Source organism: Elephas maximus, chromosome 7 (genome assembly GCF_024166365.1).
Source record: "Elephas maximus indicus isolate mEleMax1 chromosome 7, mEleMax1 primary haplotype, whole genome shotgun sequence".
NCBI lineage: Eukaryota > Metazoa > Chordata > Mammalia > Proboscidea > Elephantidae > Elephas > Elephas maximus.
The window spans coordinates 126,234,130-126,254,145 of record NC_064825.1 but is presented as its reverse complement, the minus strand read 5'-3'; the positions used below and the strand labels follow the sequence as shown (position 1 = coordinate 126,254,145).

The window sequence follows — 20,016 nt, the reverse complement described above, 5'->3', positions numbered from 1 at the left end:
ATGCATCTTTATTGCATGTTTGGTCAATTTCAGACTGCAGAAATTGGTAAAAAGCCTCAATTTCTTCATCTTTAACCTTAGTGGTTGGTTTGTAAATTTGAATAATAGTTGTATTAACTGGTCTTCATTGTAGGTGTATGGATACTATCCTATCACTGACAAAGTTATACTTCAGGATAGATCTTGAAATGATCTTTTTGATAATGAACACGATGCCATTTCTCTTCAATTTGTCATTCCCAGCATAATAGTCTATATTATTGTCTAATTCAAAATGGCCAATACCAGTCTATTTCAGCTTACTAATGCTTAAGATAGCAATGTTTATGTGTTCCATTTCATTTTTGACAATTCCCAGTTTTCCAAGATTCATACTTCATATATTCCACTTTTCAATTATTAATAGATATTTGCAGCTATTTATTTTCATTTTGAGTCTTGCCACATCAGCAAATGGTCCCGAAAGCTTGACTCCACCCATATCATTAAGGCCAACTCCACTTTGAGGAGGCAGCTCTTCCCCAGTCATCTTTTGAGTGCCTTCCAACCTGTGAGGCTCTTCTTCCAGCACTATATTAGACAATGTTCCACTGCTATTCATAAGGTTTTCACTGGCCAATTTTTTCAGAAGTAGACTTCCAAATCCTTCTTCCTAGTCTGATATTTGACATACCAGTGGCAAAGCTTCCAGTATCACAGCAACGTGCAAGCCACCACCGTACGACAAAGCGACTGATGATACCGAGTTTACTGTATGATACAGAGTGCCAATACGTAGTACCAATACTCCATGCATATTGTCACACGTTAATGCTGAAACAGTATCATGTTCCTGAGGACACACGAAGCTTCATGTTTGGAACCCTTCAAGACTCTGCCCTATGTGTCTCTGCCTTTTGCAGGTTCTAACTTGTATCCTTTTCCTATAATAACTGTGATTATAATGAGTTTCAGTGGGTTCTACGAGTCCTTCTAGCAAATTGTGGAACTTGAGTGTGGTTTTGGAAAATCTTCCTGAGTTTGAAGTTGTTGTCAGAAGTGATGGTGGTCTCAAAAAAAGACCAGACTTACTGGCCTGACAGAGACTGGAGAAACCCTGAGAGTATAGTCCCCAGGCACCCTTTTAGCTCAGTAATGAAGTCACTCCTAAGGTTCACCTTTCAGCCAAAGATAAGACAGGCCCATAAAACACAACAAGACTAAAGGGGTACACCAGCCCAGGAGCAAAGACTAGAATGCAGGAGGGGACGGGAAACCTGGTAATAGGGAACCCAAGGTCAAAAAGGGTAGAGTGTTGTCGAAATGTCCTGGGGTTGGTAATCAATGTCATGAAACAATATGTATACTAACTGTTTACTGAGAAGCTAGTTAGTTCTGTAAACCCTCATCTTAAGTACGATAATAAAAAAATTAAAAACCTACAAACGAAAAAAGAAGTGATAGTGGTCTTGTATGGACTCTTTTAACTTTTAGGTTGAACTTTCTAACTACGTAGTTGAACCCTAGCTTCTTGCAGTTGGGGTCGGAGGTCTTGGGCAGACTTGGCAATCTGAAGGACTGTGCCCTTAATCGTGAAAGTTGGCTAACTCCAGGTAGTCATCTTTTTGTCAAGTTTACCACAAATTATTTTTATTCCCATATAATCTTGTGTTTAATATTTTTTTAGGTTTGGGTGGAAGGTGATGTTGAGATGTTGTTTCTTCCAGCTCACCATTTCTGGTACTTGTATGGCCTTTGCTCCCACCTTCCCCATTTATTGTTTACTCCATTTTTTGGCAGGATTCTTTATCACATCTCTCATGTCAAATGCTTTTATTCTAAGTCAATAATTCAGACATTTCATTATCTCCATGCCTTGAATTGGCCTTGAAATTTTGCCCTACGTCTGAAATTAATATCATGCCTGTGTCTTTTTCCAGTGTCAGAGTGGACAGTGCCCAAATTTCAAGCCGCAGAGATGTCAGTGTTATTCATTGCCTTCAGTATTGGACAGATACTCCTGGGAGGACTAGCTTTTGCCATTCAAGACTGGCACAGACTGCAGTTAACTGTGTCTATGCCCATGTCTGTCTTTTTTGTGTCCTCCAGGTATAGATAATCTCCACCTGCTTTGCCTTAATGGAGACAGTGATAAGAACAGGCATGAGAATCAGGACACTTGGGTTTATTTGGTCCCTGGGTTAGTCCTGAGCCATGGTCCCCTGTCTGTACCCACCGTGCAACTTGGGAAACAAAAAGAGTAGAATGACGTTCTACCTGTGGGGCTGGGGATTTCTACTACTCATGGTTATTAACTCTTTGCCTGTATAGTCAACACAGAATTATAATTGTTATTTTTCTATTTTTCTTAACAGAAAAGCACCATAGGTTAGGGTAATTCATAAAGCAAATATACTATATTATTTATTTAACTTTGGAAATCATTGATGGAGATGTTTTGAGTGCTTTTAGTCTTTCTGGATGAGATTGGACAAAAGGTAAGGGGAAAAATTATCTCCATAACTATTATCTCCAAAATTATTCCATTTTATCCTCCTAACAACCCTACAAGTTAGCAGAACTACTTTCCCCATTTTCCACTTGGTGAATCTGAAGCAGACATTGGTTATACAACTTGCTCATGTAGCAAGTTTTCAACATAGCTGGTAAGACCCAAGTTGCAGTTTGTAGGGCGGAAGTGTACCTAATTTGGAGGCTTTCTTTAAGAAAAATATTACAAATTACTAGTACAAATTTGCTAGGGCCTCTCCTAGGGCTTTGGAAGGAGACTGCAAATTATGCAATCCAGCTCCCTGAGCTTCGTGATAAATCTACCTTGGCTTAAACCGTAGGGCAATCTAATCTGACTACACAGCCTGAATTACCAACCATGCCTCATATACTGCCTATGTTTTGTTTTGCCTAATGAGAGCATGAGTTTCTATTCCAGAGTGAAATCCAAGCATTGGTTTTATTAGAAGAAATGGGAAATGCATCTCAGGTATAAGGTTCTGTGGTGAAAACGAAGGGAAGACCTTATTGAATCTGTGCTCTTTTCTTTGATCACGTGGCTGATGGAGTCTGCTTGGTGGTTGATCGTCACCAACAATTTGAATGAGGGCTTCAAGCAACTCAAAAGAGTTGCACACATAAATGGAAAAAAGAATATTGGAGAGATCCTAAACTTGACAGTAATCTGGAAAGGAAATCTGGTTAGTGGGATGAAATGAAGATTTAACTTGACAAACATATTAATCTGGCTCCCTGGGGTGAATACAAGGCCAGAACTGGAGTTCTACGAATGGAGTCTTCTTAGATTTCTGTGCTTGTTCTCAAAGGGTGTCACTATTTCAGGAGCAGGGACATTGAAAAATGTGTCTTGTCTTTTGTCAAGGATTTGGACATAGATATTGCAATTCACTGGCATCTGAAGTGCATAAATTTGTATTGCTATTACCCTAGATATGTAGGAGGAAGTAACAGAAACACAATTAATTTCTTGCAATTTCACTAACCCAAGCACCCTTTTAGGGGAAATAAGAAAGCCATTAAAAGGAAGGGCAATTAGCCATGCAGAAGACAGCATAAAAATGATAAGATTTATACTTTCATGCCTTTATACATTTATTTATTCATTTCATTTAATATTTATTGAACACAAATTACAGGTCAGGTACTGTTTTAAACACTGCAGATATGGCAGTCAACTAGACAAAAACCTCTTTTCCTACAGGGCATATATTCCCCTCAATGGAACGTACCAAGAGTGTACATGAGTGGGAAAACTCCTACACATATTTCTTTTTTTAAGTCTCCCACCTCACACATGGAAGCCAGATCCTGATGTGTCTAATTCATTCACTTTCTCACTCATTCATTTAAAAATACTTGTTCATCTACATTGCTTCAGCCTAGTGTTGGATATTAATACAGCAATAATTCAGAGTCCCTGCGCTCAGGAAAATTGCATTTTACTGTGGGACACAGACAAATTAAGACACCATTATAATACAGAATATGTGCTATGACAAGATGTACACAGAGTTCTTTGGTCAACACAGAGGAAGCATCCACCCTAGCTTTAGTGATCCAGGAAACAATTAAGAGTTAGCTGGTAAAAAGGAGGAGGGAGGGTATTTCCGGCATCATTCGTGTGTACCAGTGTAGACAGAGGCACAACCGATAGAAGCCCAATGTCAGCCCGGAAAAGAGTAGATGCCTTATTCCATTGCCGTCGAGTCGATTCCAACTTGTAGCAACCCTATAGGCTAGAGGAGAACTGCCCCATAGGATTTCCAAGGCTGTAATCCTTATGGAAGCAGATTGCCACATCTTTCTTCCACGGAGCAACTGGTCAGTTTGAACCGCTTACCTTTCAGTTAGCAGCCAAGCACTTAACCACTGTGTCACCAGGGCTCCTTAGATGCCTTATAGGAGAACCTAATAATAAAGGAGAATTCAGTGGTTCTAAAAATGAAGAAACCCCTGAAGATGATAAGAAAAAAAGAATTAAGGTATCCCCAGAGGAGATGTCATTACACAAGGACAAGGGCCTAAGAGTCCTGATTAAATGAAGACATGGGCTGGCATGGGAACTCATACTTAAGGGGAATTTTAATACCAATAAGTCTTCCTTTTAAGTGGAACTGCTCTCAAAGACTTACTTCTTATGTATCTGTCCACATATGAGATAGATTAAGACCTTTGTTTCCCATTAAACAGAAATGCATTGAGGATAGGAAACATGTCTATCTCATCATATAGCACTTACCACTGTGTCTGGTGCTTTACTGGCATCTCATAAATGTCTTTTGTTGCTTTTGTTGTTGAAGTTTGTGAGATCCACCATGCAGGAAGTGTTGGATGTAGCCCAGATCCAAACATCAGTTTCTGACTTGTTCTGTACACATGAATTGCGTATAAGAATATTCTACTTGTCCTTTGTGAGGTAAGCTCCATAAATATATATGTAAATATATATGTAACAAAAATTTGTCATTTCAATGTTCTTCACATGTGCAATTCAGTGACATTAGTTATATTCATCACATTGTTCAACTATCACCATTATCTGTTCCCAAGTTTTTCCACTACTTTTAGAGAAGCTGAGTGCCCTCTGAGAAATGTCTCACTCTTTCTCCCCCGCTCCTGCCGCCTCTGGTAACCACTAATTAACTGACGCTGAACTCTTAAATCCATTTCTTATTTCAGAAAACTAACTGGAGCATTGTGCGGATACAGTAATAATGTTGTGGTGGTGGTGGTGGTGGTTGTCATTGTTAGGTGCCATTAAGTTGGTTCCAACTCATAGTGACCCTGTGTACTACAGAATGGAACACTGCCTGATCCTCTGCCAGCCTCACAATCGTTATTACGCTCGAGCCCATCATTGCAGCCACTATCTCAATCCATCTCATCAAGGGTCTTCCTCTTTTTCACTGACCCTCTAATTTATGAAGCATGATCTCCTCCTCCAAGGACTGGTCCCTCCTGATAACATGTCCAAAGTTTGTGAGACAAAGTCTCTCCATCCTCACTTCCAAGGACCATACCAGCTGCACTTCTTTCAAGACAGATTTGTTCTTCTGGCAGTCCATGGTATATTCAATATTCTTCACCAACACCACAATTCCCAAGGCATCCATTCTTAGGTCTTCCTTATTCACTGTCCAGCTTTCACATACATATAAGGTGATTGAAAATACCATGACTTGGGTCAGGCACACCTTTGTCCTCAAAGTGACATCTTTACCTTTTAACACTTTAAAGAGGTCTTTTGCAACAGATTTGCCCAGTGCAATAAGTTGTTTGATTTCTCGAGTGCTTCTTCCACCAGAGTTAACAATAATATACAAGAGTATTTTAAGATAGCCTAGTATTATGAGAAGACTCAATGGGGTCTAACTAAATAGATAAAAGTTATGAATGTCACGTTCCAGCACAAAATTCTTCACAGGATATTATGACGCTGAGAACTTTTATCATGAAATATACTTTGGCTTTTGATTTTTTTTTTTTTTAATTGACATATCTGCTGCTGTCGAGTCGATTCCAACTCATAGTGACCCTATAGGACAGGGTAGAACTGCCCCATAGGGTTTCCCAGGGGTGGCTGGTAGATTCCAACCACCGACCTTTTGACTAGCAGCTGAGCTCTTAACCTCTGTGCCACCAGGGCTCCTTTACTGGCATATAACTTTCATAAAGGAACATGTACACATCTTAAGCGTGCAGTCTAATCAATTTGACAAATGTATCAACCCACATAACCACTACCCAGATCAAGCATACCTGAATGATCTCTCATGTCCTCCTTCCCCCCAGTTACTACTTCTCCAAAAGTAACAATTACTCTTACTTCTATCACCATACATTACTGTTTACTGTTCCTGAATTTCATATGAATGAAATCATGCTATATATACTCTTTTCGTGTATGTGAAATTCATACATTTTGTTTTGTGCAGCAATAATTTGTTCTTTTTAATTTCTGGTCATTTTTCCTCTATATGAATATGCCATAAGTCATCTATCCATTCTTCTGTTGATGAACGTTGAGTTTTTCCCAGTTGTCTAGTCCACAACTAGGAATAATGCTGTTTTGTGAACAATCATGTATACACCTTTTGGTGGAATAACCAATAATTTCTGTTTGGTTTATATCCAGGAATGGAATTGCTGGATTTAAGGTATATGTATATTTGACTATAGTTACAAAGCAAATAATATTTCAAATTGGTTATGTTAATTTACATACCTACAACAAGAAAGTGTGAATTTTGGTTGCCCCATATCCTTATCAACTCTAGTTATTGTGTGTCCTTTTAATTTTAGTTATGCCTACGGTTGTATGTTGTATCATGCTGTAGTTATAATTTACTCTTTCCTGACTACTAATGGTGTGGAACACCCTTTCTTGTCTGGCTTTTCTCCATTTTTATGAAATTGTTCCTTTTTTCTTATTGATTTTTGGGAAGTTCTTTAAGATTTTTTAGATCTGTGTTACAAATATCTTCTCCAAGTCTGTGGGCTGTCTTTCCACCCCTTTAATGGTGTGTTTTGAGAAACAGAACTTCTTAATTTTATTGAAGTCCCATTTATCATCCTTTTATTTTATGGCTAGTGCTTCTTGTGTCCTGGTAAGAAATCTTTGATAACTCAAGTTTCTGAAAACATTCTCCTATGTTTTCTTTTCAAACCTTTTGTTAACCTTTCACACTTAAATCTATTATCCATTTCAAACTAATTTTTGTGTAGGGTTTGAGGTATGCGTCAAGGTTAATATTTCTTCAGATGGATGGCCAAATGGCTCAGTAATATTTTTTGAAAGAACCATCCTTTCCCCCATTAAATTGCAGAGATACGATTGCCATAAATCAGGTGATCATATGCGCATAGTTTCTGGACTCTCTATCCTGTTGCATTGTTATTATTTCTTGCTTAAATGTTTAGAAGAATTCAGCAGTGAATCTGTCTGGGCCTGAAGTTTTTCTCCTGGAAATATTTTAAATTAAAGATGTAATTCTTTTAGTAGAGATAGAAGCACTGAAAATCATTTTGTCTAGTCACAACAGTGAAATATGTAGTAATTTCTTTTTATTAGTGATAATACTATATAGTGCTTGTGATCTTTTTTCCTTGATTCATCTTGTTAAGACTTTCTAAAGTTTGATAACTTTTTCAAAGAAATAATTTTGTATGTATTATGTATCTGCTTTTATTCCTATTACTTCTTTTCTTCTACTTACTCAAGCTTAATTTGTTTGTTTTCTGGTTTCTTTGTGTATGTGTTTGTTTTTAGCTTCTACGCACAGAAGCTTATTTTTTTTTTTTTTTTTTGCAAGCTTCTTTTTTCTCTAAGAAATGCATTTACAACTATAATAGTCCCTGTTGTGTTGTGGCTGTTGTTAGGTGTCGTCAAGTCAGTTCTGACTCATAGCAACCCTGTGTACTACAGAATGAAACACTGCCAGGTCCTGAACCATGCTCACAATCGTTGTTATGCTTGAGCCCGTTGTTGCAGCCACTGTGTCAATCCCTGTCCTTGAGAGTCTTCCTCTTCTTCTCTGATCCTCTACTTTGCCAAGCATGATATCCTTCTCCAGGGACTGGTCCCTTCTGACAACATGTTCAAATTATGTGAGACCTAGTCTCACCATCCTTGCTTCTAAGGAGCATCCTGGTTGTACTTCTTCCAAGACAGATTTATTCGTTCTTTTGGCAGGCCATGGTATACTCAATATTATTCGCCAACACCACAATTCAAAGGTGTCAATTCTTCTCCCTTATTCACTGTCCAGCTTTCACATGCATATGATGCCATTGAAAATACCATGGCTTGGGTCAAGTGCACCTTGTCTTCAAGGTGACGTTTTTGCATTTCAACACTTTAAAGAGGTCTTTCACAGCAGATTTGCCCAATGCAATGCATCTTTGGATTTCTTGACTGCTGCTTCCATGGCTGTTGATTGTGGATCCAAGTAAAATGAAATCCTTGACAACTTCAATCTTTTCTCCGTTTATCATGATGTTGCTTATTGGTCCAGTTGGAGGATTATTGTTTTCTTTATGTTGCGGTGTAATCCACACTGAAGGCTGTGGTCTTTGACCTTCATCAGTAAGTGCTTCAAGTCCTTTTCACTTTCAGCAAGCAAGGTTGTGCCATCTGCATAACACAGGTTGTTAGTGAGTCTTCCTCCAATCCTGATGCTCTGTTCTTCTTCATAAAGTCCAGTTTCTTGGATTATTTGCTCAGTATACAGATTGAATAGGTATGGTGAAAGGATACAACCCTGATGCACACTTTTCCTGACTTTAAACCACACAGTATCCCCTTCTTCTGTTTGAACGACTGCCTCTTGATCTGTGTACAAGTTCCTCATGAGCACAAGTAAGTGTTCTGGAATTCCCATTCTTCTCAATGTTATCCATAATTTGTTATGACTCACACAGTCCAATGCCTTTGCATAGTCAATAAAACACAGGTAAACACCTTTCTGGTATTGTCTGCTTTCAGCCAGGACCCATCTGACATCAGCAATGATATCCCTCATTCAATGTCTTTTTCCGAATCCAGCTTGAATTTCTGGCAGTTCCCTGTCAATATAATGCTGCAGCTGCTTTTGAATGATCTTCAGCAAAATTTTGCTTGCATGTCATATTAATCATATTGTTTGATAATTTCCGCATTCAGTTGGATCATCTTGGGAATAGGCACAAATATGGATCTCTTCCTGTCAGTTGGCTAGGTAGTTGTCTTCCAAGTTTTTTGGCATAGATAAGTGAGAGCTTACAGCCCTGCATCTGTTTGTGGAAACATCTCAACTGATATTCCGTTAATTCCTGGAGCCTTGTTTTTCACCAATGCCTTCAGTTCCTGATCATATACTACCTCTTGATATGATTGAACGTCAAGCAATTCTTTTTGGTGTAATGACTCTGTGTATTCCTTCCATCTTCTTTTGATGCTTCCTGGGTCATCTAATATTTTCCCCATGGCATCCTTCATTATTGCAATGTAAGGCTTGAATTTTTTCTTCAGTTCTTTCAGCTTGAGAAATGCTGAGCATGTTCTTCGGTTTTGTACTCTATCTCCAGCTCTTTGTACATGTCATTATAATACTTTACTTTGTCTTCTCAAGCCGCCCTTTGAAATCTTCAGTTCTTTTACTTTTGCTTTAGCTGCTCGATGTTCAAGAGCAAGTTTCAGAGTCTCTTTTAACATCCGTTTTGGTCTTTCTTTCTTGTCCTTTTAATGACCTCTTGCTTTCTTCATGGTTGATATCCTTGATGCGATTCCACAACTCATCTGCTCTTTGGTCGTCAGTGTTCAAGGCATCAAATCTATTCTTGAGAATGTCTCTAAATTCAGGTGGAATATACTCAAGGTCATACTTTGGCTCTCGTCAACCTGTTCTAATTTTCTTGTTTCAAATTGAACTTGCATATGAGCAATTGATGGTCTGTTCTGCAGTCAACCCCTGGCCTTGTTCTGACTGATGATATTGAGCTTTTCCATCATCTCTTTTCACAGATGTAGTCAATTTGATTCCTGCGTATTCCATCAGATGAGTCCATGTGTATAGTCGCCATTTACGTTGTTAAAAAAAGGTATTTACAATGAAGAAGTCATTGATCTTACAAAATTCTATCATGCAATCTCCAGCATCATTTCTATAACCAAGGCCATATTTGCCAATTACTGATCCTTCTTCTTTGTTTCCAGCTTTCACATTCTAATCACCAGTAATTATCAATACATCCTGATTGCATGTTAGATCGATTTCAGACTGCAGAAGCTGGCAAAAAATCTTCTATTTCTTCATCTTTGGCCCTAGTGGTAGGTGCATAAATTCGAATAATAGTCGTATTAACTTGTCTTCCTTGTAGGTGTATGGATATTATCCTATCACTGACACCATTGTACTTCAGGATAGATCTTGAAATGTTCGTTTTGACAATGAGTAGTGCACCATTCCTCTTCAAGTTGTCATTCCTGGCATAGTAGACCATATGATTGTCCAATTCAAAATGGCCAATACCAGTCCATTTCAGCTCACTAATGCCTAGGATATCAATGTTTATGCTTTCCATTTCATTTTTTGAGGATTTCCAATTTTCCTAGATTCATACTTCATACATTCTATATTTCAATTATTAATGGATGTTTGCAGCTGTTTCTTCTCATTTTGACCTGAGCCACATCAGCAAATGAAGATCCCTGTTAGCATTACCAAAATTATAATCTACATTACGATGCTGTATTTTCACTCTAAAGCAGTTCAAATAATTTCTGATTTCCATTTTGATTGCTTCCATTTTGATGGTTTTTTGATCCATACGTTATTTACAAATGTGTTGGTAAATTTTCAAACATCTGTGGACACTGTAGTTATCTTTTTGTTAGAGATTTTAGTTTAATTCCTCTATGGTCAGTTCTAGCTTAATTATTCTGTAAATTTTATCCCTTTGAAATTTATTGAGAATCACTTAATGGTCCAAACTATAGTCTGTTTTTGGTAAATATTCCATGTGAAATTTTTTAAACAATGTGTTTGTTACAGTTGTTGGTTGTAGTGTTCTACTTAGGTTAATTAGTTCAGGTTTGTTAATCATGTTTTAAAAACTGCAACCACACTGTAGATTTATCTATCTTTCCTATTAACTCTGTAACTACCAGAAGAGATTCACAATTGCTAACGACCCACTGAAAGAAACTGTTTGCCAAATTTCCAACATCTAAGCCACTCTACGGAGCCCTGGTGGTACATTGGCTAAGAGTTCAGGCTGTTAACCAAAAGGTCAGCAGTTCGAATCCACCAGCCATTCCTTGAAAACTCTATGGGGCAGTTCTACTCTGTCCTATAGGGTTGCTATGAGTTGGAACCGACTTGACAGCAATGGGTTTGGTAGGTTTTTTTAAGCCACTCTATAAGCAGCCTTGGTGGCGCAATGCTTAAGCACTTGACTGCTGACCAAAAGGTTGGTGGTTTGAACCCATCAGCCACTATGCAGGATTAAAGACCTGGCGATCTGCTCCTATAAACATTATAACCTAGGAAACCCAATGCGGCAATTCTACTCTGTCCTATAGGGTTGCTATGAGTCAAAATCGAGTTGACGGTGCACAACAACAATAACAAGACAGTTTATATTCAACGTTTTTTACCCTCCATTTGGGCGATGAGCTCAAATTTCATGTTAGGGTTTCCTACCTTGACGGTTTTAAACTGTCACTTGAATATGTATCCATTTACCTCCTTTTTTCTTGGGATCTCAGGCAAAATTATTACAACAAATAGTCCATTTAAATATCCTGTTTCACAATAATGTTACGGTAATTTAAGACCACAGCCTTAAATAAATAGAAATATTCTACTAACAGAATGGGCCTTTTTCTTTAACACTCACCACCAACTACCTATGCCAATATTATTGTCAACTGTAGGACTTACCCTTAGATCTTAAGGAATGTTATTTTAGGCTTTAAATCTTATGGACAGTGTCTCTGTTCCTTTTTTCATTGCAGATTGGCCATCACTATGCCCTATTTTGGCCTGATTCTCAAGCCGCAGCACTGGGGAAGCAATATTTTCCTTTTCCAGGTTCTCTTTGGAGCTGTCACCCTCCTAGCCAAATATGTTAGCGTTCTGACAGTGAATCATATGGGTTGTCAATTAAGCCAGACATCGTTCACATTTGTTGTGGGACTTTCCATTCTGGCCACCATATTTATGCCTTAAGGTGAGAGAGACAAGAATTTGGGGAAAGGAAGTGGCTACTCCGAAACTAGGAATTGCATTGATCTCATCTGCCTGGAGCAAAAAGAATGGCATCTGCCATTGAAAGCCAAAGGATTACTTGCAATCAAAATGAAGATTTGAAACCAATTATGCCAAGAAGTTGTTAGTAGGACTTAGGCTGTTGCTGAGACAAGGTCAGCAAGGGGGGTTCAGACATATGGTGTGGTCTTTACATCAAAGTTGGACCTGGACATCAGTTCCCTTTATTCCTGGTAGTTTCTTGAGAACAATAATTGATCACTGGACCTTTAGACAATGACTTTTTTTTTTTTTTAATAACAATCATGGAGTGGTTATGCCTTATAATTGTATCCCAAACTAGGGACATAATGCTCTCACTTCCTCTGTTTAGTACCCTTTCTTATTACTAAGCTCTCCCCTAGTCATTTGTCTACCCTTTGGTCCCTATATATTCATTTGTGAGTCTGTTATTAAGTCACCATGACTGAAACACTTGTTTAGGGGAATGTCCTTGACTTCAAGGAAGTAAGTCGTTGTCTTCAGGTAGAGTGTACAGGAGAACAAGGAACTAAGCAGATTAAGAACTTAATGCAGCCACTGTTAGGTGACTGTTTTACTCAGTGGATGAAATGGTTATATATAATGATTATTGTTGTTGTTAGGTACTGTTGCATCACTTCCAACTCATAACCCCCTTGTTGGTAATGATTAGGGGGACCATATTGGTCACTGTGCTTCACCTACCTCTCAGATCAGAAATGTGTTTTAAAAGATCCCAAATTGGTGAGCTCCACTGCTCTTCTTGAATCTCATCAATAGTGCAAGTTCGCTACCAACAATGTCCACTCCAATGTTATCAAGCACTAATTATGTACCTTTTATTGGCCAGAAAGCTGGCTTTTCTGAAACTTCTTGTAAGTGGCTCCCAAGCTGACATTATTTATTTCCAAGTGATTGGACTTATGCTAAGTTTTTATTCTAAGGCTTGTTTCTTTTCACATTATCCTTTCCCAGATAAATCCAGTCCTTTCCTTACCATCTGAAGTAATACATTCCCCATGTCAAAAACCGTCTCCGCATCCTTAACTTTAAATTCCTCAGAGAAGTGGTGAGTCTTAAACACCTCAATTATTATCCATATATAGGCCCATGTTCTATAAACATACACAAAACCAGTTGCCACCATGTTGGTTCTGACTCACAGCGATGCCATGTGTGCAGAGTAGAACTGTGCTCTGTAGGGTTTTTGAAGCTCTGACCTTTCCAAAGCAGATTGGCAGATCTTTCTTCCAAGGTGCCTCTGGGTGGGTTTTAACCATCAAACTTTCACTAGTGGTCAAACAAGTGTGCAAAACGAAAAACCAAACCAAACCCATTGCCACTGAGGCGACTCCAACTCATAGCAACCCATTAGGACAGAGTAGAACTGCCCCATATGGTTTACAGGGAGCGCCTGGCGGATTTGAACTGCCGACCTTTTGGTTAGCAGCCATAGCTCTTAACCACCACACCCCCAGGGTTTCCAACAAGTGCACAGTAAATATTAAGTAGAATGAATAAAAAACAATATTTACCTGCCTCTTCTTCCCCCTCTCCTTTACTGGCTATACTCAAATATTTGGGGAGAGTTGAAACTACTAATTTAGATCTTTCTTTCAAAGTTTAAGGAATAGTTTGTTCTTAAGTCTACGATTCTCAGTTTATCAACCATTCCATAATCTCTGGCATGATTCCATCTATCTACCACGTATTTCACATTTGTAAACCCCACCAACGAGATTTTTTCACACGTGTTTGGGGTTGGCAAATTCTTCAGCCCAACCCTCCTGAGTCTTCCTGGACTTCCTTTCTACAGAAATACAGACTCTGCGTGTGGTTTTAGCAACATTGGGAATTGGTGCTTCTGCTGTCGCCAGCACTTCTGCTTCTATCCACCACAACGAACTCATCCCCACCATAGTCAGGTACAAGAGCTAATAGATCATCTGTCTAGGTCCAAAACGGGACTTTCCTAACTAATCGACATTTATTAGGAATAAAACTGAGACTGTTTATGTGTCAGAAGGAATCAGTTGTAATAGAAATAATGGCAGTTACTTATAGGCAACAATTTTGAAACCTGGCTTGGTGCTTGATACTATGCCAAATCCTTTAAAGCATCATCTCATTTAATCTTGAGAACCAGTCTACAAGATAGTGCTGTTGCTATCTCTGTGTTAATAATGATGAATCAGTTTTATAGCAGTTACAAACATGATGATGTTGAAGGTAGAAAGCAATAAAGATTAATCTCCTAACTAAGGGTCTGCTGTCAGGGCCCGTGTGTTTAACAACTATATAGTCTCCCATTATAAAATCAAAATGATTTTATTTGATGAGAACTCACATGTATAGACTTTTATTTTTTTGTATTGTTATTTGCACTCTAAGGGCAACAGTTGGAGGAATCAATTTAATGGTCAACAGGTGTGGGACAGCCCTGGCTCCCCTCTTGATGACCTTAGCAGTGTATTCTGCCCCCTGCCCTGGATCATCTAAGGAGTCTTCCCTATGCTAGCTGGCCTTGTTGTACTTCTCCTTCCTGAAACCATGAATCAGCCTCTGCCTGACACCATCCAGGATGTGGAATATGAGTGAGTAAACCCTCTAGCTGTCCCTTGAGGGTGCTGTGTGCTCTAGGTTTGTGATGGGGAAGGCAAAAGACCACTTGGGGCCCTCTACAGGAGTTCCTGGAAAACCTGGTGGCACGTGTAGTGGTTAACAGCTACAGGTGCTAACCAAAAGGTCACCAGTTTAAGTCCACCAGCCGCTCCCTGGAAACCCTATGGGGCAATTCTACTCTGTCTTATAGAGTTGTTATGAGTCAGAATCGACTCGATAGCTAAGGGTTGGGTTTTTTCAGGTTTTTTTTAAGGAGTACCTGGGTGACACAATCAGTTAATAACTCGACTACTAACCAAAAAATTGGTGGTTTGAAGCCACCTCTTTTGAACCCACCCAAAGGGACCTCGGAAGGAAAGCCTAGCAATCTGCTTCTGAAAGGTTACAGCAGTTCTACTCTGCATACATGGGATTACCATGAGTTCGAATCATCTCAATAGCCACTGATTCAGTTTTTTGTTTGGTCTTTCACGCAAGCACAGGCCTAGGCAATCTGCATATGTGTCCTTGTCCTTTAGTTCAGTGTTAGCCTAATCTTTAGATACAATGACATCAGACTTCTTTTGAGACTAGATAGCACAGACTCTCAGACCGAATCGACTTGACAGCAATGAGTCTGGGTTTTTTAGTTTAGACAGCACAGAGGAGCTCCTGGGTGGTGCAAAGTTAACAAGCTCAGATGCGAACCGAAAGGTTGGAGGTTCAAATCCAGCCAGGTGCACCTCAGAAGAAAGGCCTGGCTACCTACTTTTGGGAAAAATTAGCCATTGAAAACCCTGTGGAGCACAGTTCTACTCTGACACACATGGGGTCACCATGATTTGGGATGTACTCATACTGTTGTAGATAGTACAGAAGAGCTCTGTCAAGCCTGCACCAATAGGTTTAGTGTGAAGAAGACAAAATTAGCTTTGTTGTGAATGGCACATACTCTCTGCCTTTGTGGGAGATACACACCCCTGATATTTTTTCACAAATCTGCTAAGACTCAACTGTGCTATTCTCATCCCACTGGCTTAATTACCCACCAGTCTAATGAATGCCTGACATATTGTGGGAAATGGAATGAGATTGCCTCATGAATGCAAACCTGATTGCTGCTTCAGTGAAGGGATAATTTTAGGACCATAGCATAGAGAACAAGACCCTCCTTGCAAAAGTGACAATGTATTTGAAAGAAGTAGATCTTTTAAGATGCCTGAGAAGTTCAATCAGTCTTGCTGCCACAGGTCATGAAAATGTTGAGGAGAGAAAAACTAAGGAAATAGGAAAATGTTCTTACAGTTTTCAACCATCCCCTTGATTTTCCGAAGGTGTCACTGATCACAAGCAGGCCTAAAGAGACAATGATGACAGTAACAACATTCAAGCTGCCTACCCAGGTCTACCCAGGCAGCAGAGCCTTTTCCAGCACAAGATCGTCAATTCCTACGTGGTATTGAGTTATCCGGAGCCCTGGTGGTGCAGTGGTTAAGAGCTACAGCAGCTATCCAAAAGGTCAGCAGTTCGAATCCATCAGCGGCTCCTTGGAAACCCTATGGGGCAGTTGTACTATGTCCTACAGGGTCACTATGAGTTGGAATTGACTCATTGGCACCCAACAACAACAACATTGAGTTATCCAAGGCTGGTGGACAAAGGATCAGCTCATGCAAGTGCTATAGGACATATGCATTTATTCTATGCCTTTTCTTTGTTTCTTGGTTTTGTTTTTGATTGTGTTTCTTTTTCCCAGCAGAAGAGGCTCAAGAAAAGCAGAGCAGGAGGAAACTTCCATAAAAGTAACCCAATTTTAAGGAGTTTCCAAGAGCTCTCTGTTGATCAGAGGTGGAACAAAATGAGGAGAAAAAGCCAAGAGTGCTGTTTTATGCCTGCAAAACTAGTCAAAATGTATAATGTACAGATGAATGTCACTCAGATTTACAAAGCTAAATATATCAATTTTCTCAAAATAATTTCAGTGTATAAGGAATTCCATGGAACAATCTCATATTTTCTGGAAGAAGTTGCAAAAAATCATTCCAAATTTACCTAGAAAGTAATAATATCCAAGATTATTTAGAAAGAATAGGGTCACAGCATGAAAAGGGGGATGACTTGTATGATGAAGTATGTTTTATTAAAAAGCTGCAATAAAAAAAACAGTAATAGCAGATTCAACAACAAATCAAAGAAGTCCAGACAAAGACCCAAGTATGTATAAACACTTAATATATGATACGTTTGGCATCATATCACTAAGAAATCAATAATGTAACAAGTAGTGCTAATTATCTCTTTCACATCATCAGGAAGGATTAATCACTAGAAAGACCAACATTTAGAAAATATCTGATAAAGTAGAGGGTCAGCAAAAATGAGGGAAACCCTCTATAAGATGAATTGATATGGTGACTGCAACAATGAACTCAAACATACCGCAGATTATGTGAATGGCACAGGACCGGGCAATGCTTCCTTCTGTTATACATCAGGTCGCCGTGAGTCAGAGCCAACACAACAGCAACTAACCACTGAAACTCAGGATTCTAACGCAAGGCTGCATCTCAGCTGGTGCTGGTAGCTCAGAGCTTGTTGGAGGGGTCCCCCGAGCCTGGGACCTGGCCTCTGAGGAAGGTCATCTCGCTCAAAGTGATTGAGACAGATCAAAATAGAGCAACCACACAAGACAACAAAAGCCACATGCCTTTTATAAGATTGGAAATGACATCCCATTACCTCTGCCATATTCTGTCCATCCTATTCATCAGAAGTGCATCAATAAGCCTAGCTCACACTGAATGGCACGGGGTTACATAAAGGCATCAAAACCAGGAAGCATGGATAATTAAGAGACGTTTTAGACACTGCCTACCACATCATCCTATTTAAATAGCATCCTTATCTATTGCTGTCACGGATTGAATTGTGTCCCCAAAAATATCTGTCAACTTGGCTAGGTCATGATTCCCTTATATGATTGTATGATAGTCTACCATTTTATCTTCTGATGTGATTTCCCTGTATGTTGTAAATCCTATCACTATGATGTAGTAACATTGATTAGCGGCAGTTATATTGATGAGGTCTACAAGGTTAGGTAGTGTCTTAAGCCAATCTCTTTTGAGATATAAAAGAGAGAAGTGAGCAGAGAGACAGGGGACCCTTATACCACCAAGAAAGCTGTGCCGGAAGCAGACCGCGTCCTCTGGACCTGAGGTTCCTGCACTGAGAAACTCCCAGACCAAGTGAAGACTGATGACAAGGACCTTCCTCCAGAGCCGACAGAGACACAAAGCCTTTCCCTGGAGCTGGTGCCCCGAATTCAGACTTCTAGCCTATCGGTCTGTGAGAGAATAAACTTCTGTTTGTGAAAGCCATCCACTCGTGGCATTTCTGTTATAGCAGCACTAGATGACTAAGACGATCTCCATCTTCATCGTTAGTCTCCATTCTCTTTCCCTGTTCTGTTTTTCTGGTTTCTTTGTGTATGTGTTTGTTTTTAGCTTCCACACACAGAAGCTTATTTGGGTTTTTTTTGTTTGTTTTGTTTTGTTTTTGCAAGCTTCTTTTTTCTCTAAGAAATGCATTTACTATGCCTGATGGGTTTTTTTTTTTTAATTATTATTATCTTCCCAATGCTAGAATATAAACTCAGTGAAATAAAAAACATTGTTTTGTTCACAACTATTTCCTCGTCACCTAAGACACTGCTTGGAATATACTAAATACCAAGTAAATATATGTGGAATGTTGAATGAATTAATTACTATAAGGAATGTCAATACATGCAGCAAAAGGCATGGGGCCAGGGTGGTGGAATTGTGCAGTCCACTTCTGTTTTTCTCCATAGAGCACACTCCTTTCCTCAGCACCATTGCCTAAGTCATGTATCCTTTCCACATGACCTGGGATGCCACCTGTTCTGTATACCGTAAACATTCTCTGATGTCTCATCAATGAATTTGCCTGCTCCTGTTGCATTATCTCACTTAGTTTCATTACTATGGTTTTATAGAATACGTGTTTAACATCTGTTGGGGTGGAGCCCTGGTGGCGTAGTGGTTTTGGCTACTAACCAAAAAGTCGGTAGTTCCAATCCACCAGCCACTCCGTGGAAACCCTATGGGGCAGTTTTATTCTGTCCTATAGGGTCTTTTATAGGGTCGCTATGAGTCGGAATCAACTTGACAGCAACAGGTTTTATCTTTGCTATTTTCTTTTTCAGAACAGATATAGCCATTGTTGGAATTTCGTTCTTTTGTTACATTTTATAAATTTCTAAAACTATTGGGATATTTCATTCATTTGGAAGATTGTACAAAACATATATGTTCATCTTTTTTAAAAATTAGAGTATAAACACCTGTGTTCCCACTGTCCAAACTAAGAAATAGAACATTGCCAGTACCCAGGTGACCACCTGTGTGCTGATCCTAAATAACATAACTTCCCTCTCCTCTAGAGGTAACCACTATCCAATCTTTTGGGATAAGAAATTCCATGCTTTTCTAGTTTTACACAAAGATATGACTCCCTATGCATATAATTTAGCTTTGTCTGTCAATGAACTTTATCATACTATGTGTGACTTACTTTCCTCTTCAATATTACGTATGAGATTCTTTCGTGCTGATGTGTTTAGTGATTTTTTTTTCATTGCTATAGTTTTCCACAGTGTGAATAGACAAAAATTTGTTTTATTTATTCTACTGCTTACAAATATTTGGATTTTTCTACCATAATGAACAATTTTGCAATTAATACTCTTATACATGTCCCCACAAGTCAAGCACATGCAAGAATTTCTCTGGAGATTGCCTCTAGGGCTAGACTTGGTAGTAGTGAATATGTTTACTTTTGTGTTTCCTACTTAATAGAAAGTTATTTGCCAACATAGTTAAACACATTTACTTTGAAACATTTTAAAAATTATTAAATCCCAACTTTGGGGGCATCTGTGGGTCTGCTTCTGTTAGGTATTTTTCAGTTGGTTAAGAGTCAAATTTTCCTATATCTTCACTTGTCTCATATGTATGTCTTCACTTTTGTATACAATACTTGTATAAAATGTATGTTAGAAATAGAGACCATTTCTTCTCTTGGAAATTAAAAATTGGTATCTTATTTTAGT

General features: G+C 38.9%; 1 pseudogene; it reads left to right on the top strand.

The window, feature by feature from the left end:
* The first annotated feature begins 1,302 nt into the window (after positions 1-1,302).
* Positions 1,303-16,699, top strand: LOC126080672 (steroid transmembrane transporter SLC22A24-like; annotated as a pseudogene).
* The last annotated feature ends 3,317 nt before the right edge of the window (positions 16,700-20,016 follow it).